This window comes from Rattus norvegicus, chromosome 13 (assembly GCF_021556685.1).
Source record: "Rattus norvegicus strain SHRSP/BbbUtx chromosome 13, alternate assembly SHRSP_T2T, whole genome shotgun sequence".
NCBI classification, from domain to species: Eukaryota; Metazoa; Chordata; class Mammalia; order Rodentia; family Muridae; genus Rattus; species Rattus norvegicus.
This window is the reverse complement of record NC_141546.1, coordinates 82417501-82420452: the sequence shown is the minus strand read 5'-3', so window position 1 is coordinate 82420452 and position 2952 is coordinate 82417501.

Sequence of the window (2952 nt, the reverse complement as noted above, 5' to 3'; positions counted from 1 at the left end):
CACACTGTCTCCTTCTATTGACCGTGTGCCCCCAGATAATAGATGGGGCCGGCTCGTCCATTACTGTAAGGATTTTTTTGACTTTTCTTCCAGCTCATTCCTCACACAAGAATCATTAAGATTAGACGATGCAATTTTGAAAAGAGAAATGCAAGTCACTTTTAAAAAAAAACACATCTGACATATTTTGCAGAATTTTTATTTTTACACAGCCCCAGCCTTTTTCTCCTTCCTCCGGCATGTACAGCCATGCCCTACGATCCAGCGGACGGGCTCCTGAGTCAGTGTAGCTGTTTCTAATTATCGACCCTCTAGAAGCCGTTCCAGACACATGCTTAGCTTTGTGTTCCCACCACCAAGACCTGAGAGACAGAATTCTTGGTTACAAAACGCTAAAAAGTTAAGGGTTGAGAGACGGCTTCCATTATAAACCTCCTGGTTTCGTTCACTTATAATTGTCCGAAAATTGTCCTTTTGCTCCAAGTCATTCCATGCTCTGTTTCCACCCCAGGGATGAAATCCACTTGGAAAGTCTGAACCGAAATGGCTGAGCCAGTTTGGAATCAGGCAGCCTGGGGGAAGAATATCCTTCTTCAGCCGACAAGCGAAGAGCATGCATCTGCCTGTAGACATCCCAAAACAGATGCCCCTTATCATGTCAGTCCCCGCCACTCGTCCCCATGTGGGTGGTCAGCTTCACCCAGGGGAGGAAGTATTTGTGCTATGAGTAGAGGGGAAATAGTGGTTTCAAGAACTGAACCAGAGGCAATGAGAGTATTGGATGGCTCTAGGATGTCAGGGCAGGCGGAGGCACTCATGGTATGTGTGGAATAAAGTTCCTTTCCTGAACTAGCTGTCCTATCTCTGATGGTAATGCTGTGGTTAAAAGTATTTGAAGTAACAAGAGACAATTATGAGTCTGACTGTGGGGTTTGCCCATAACTAGCTATGGGACCCAGAATTAAATGAAACAGCTAATTGAGTTAAATAAACTTTCTTGAGTGTGGAAGTCCTTATCATTGAAATGGGAGTAGTGGCACTGCCCACCTCCCAGAAGGGCTTTGGTGATAAAAGGAGGAGATGCTGGTCTTGCAGGTAGAGGTACAGCTTGAGTGCCCATGTGACTGCAGTACCATCTACCAACTGGGTCAACATCTTAGCTCCTCATCTTCCAGACTATCCCATCTCATGCTGGGGACCACTCTCTTCTCTTTCACTTCAGGAAACCAGTCTTTCCCTGTCTCAGTGGTAGGTCTAAATGTTCCATCCCCAGAGGTGTATCGGGGAACTAATTCCAAACAACTTGAGCTGTGATCACTGCCAACGGGTTTCTGACAGAACTTGGGCACCAAGGCCCTCTCTCTGCTCTTCTCCAGCGCAGGTCTGTATGTGCTGCCACAGTCTGTGAATTCTGTTCTGTCCGGAAGATGATGCATCCTTGAAGTCATCACCAACTCTGGCTCCTACAATCTTTTTGCTTCCTCTTCTGCATGGTTCCCCGAGCCTCGAATGGGGAGGTAGGGGGTTGACATTTGACAAAGATATCCCATTTAGGGCTGAGTGTGGCAAGGTCTTAAAGTGCCACAGAGTGGAGGACCAGGAGAATGACTAGAATTTCATTCCTATGGCATGGTGGTTTGAGTGAGAACGGCCCCATGGAATCATGTGTTTGCATCCTTAGTCCCTAGCTGGGTGAACTGTTTTAGAAGGATTAGGAGGAGGTGTGGCCTTGTTGGAGAGGGGGTGTGGCCTTGTTGGAGAGGAGGTGTGGCCTTGTTAGAAGAGTGTGTCACTGAAAGTAGGCTTCAAAAACCCATGCCAAGCCCCCCACCCTGTGTGTGTGTGTGTGTGTGTGTGTGTGTGTGTGTGTGTGTGTCTGCCTGCTTGCTGTGTGTGGATCAGGATGTAAAGCTCTCAGAAAAGCTCTCAGAGCCATGCCTACCTGCTTCCTGCCATGAAGATCATGAACTAACCCTCTAAACCTGTAAGAAATCCCTCGATTAAATGCTTTCTTTTAGAAGACTTGCCTTGACCATGGTATCTCTTCCCAGCAACAGAACAGTGAATAAGACAAGTGGTTTTGGAGATTAGGAAGACCAGGAGCAAAAGCTTTGACAAGGCCTATATCTGAGGAAGGCTACTTCCTGCCCCTAGGTCCCAGCTCACTGGAGTCTCACATGGCTTTAGGTCAGGGAAGTCTGAGAAGTCTCATTCATAAGGACACAAATCCCACTCATGAAAGCAGAGCCTTCCTAAGGGCCCCCAAGCAACCCCCAAAACCCCTTATGTGAAACCAGCACAGCAGGGTCAGGAAATCAACACAGAGATCATTGGGGGTGGTCGGTGAGGATATTTCTTGATTCACATATGTATTATGTAGTTACCCAGATAAGGAAATAGGGGCTGAATAGCTCATTCCTGGGGGAATTTTGCCTTCCAAGTAGGAGGACCTGAATTCAGTCTTTAGGAGCCATGAAAAAAGAAGGCAGGCATGATGGCACTGACTTGTAAGAGTATCTACAGAGTATCTACAGAGTATCTACAGAGTATCTACAGAGGCAAGGCACTGCAGGTCACCTGTGTGTCTACAGGAACACCAGGCAACCAAAGAACACATCAGCTAGCTCTAACATAGCACCACAGAAGTCCAGGACCAAGTAAAACCTCGTGAAAATAGTAGCGATTTCCACACATGTCATATGGGCAGATAATTACGTGCAAAGAACATTTTCAAGGACTGACAAGAAAAATTAGAAGTGAATACTTTATGGGGGTTTGAATATGAAACAGCAGGCGAGGAAGAGGGAGAAGAGGTGGCTTGAATGTTCTGTGTCATCCGCTAGAGCAGTGGTTCTCAACCTTCCTAACGCTGCGGCCCTTCACTACTGTTCCTCCCGTGATGGTGACCCCCAACCGTAAAGCTATTTTGTCGCTACTTCAGAACCATAATTT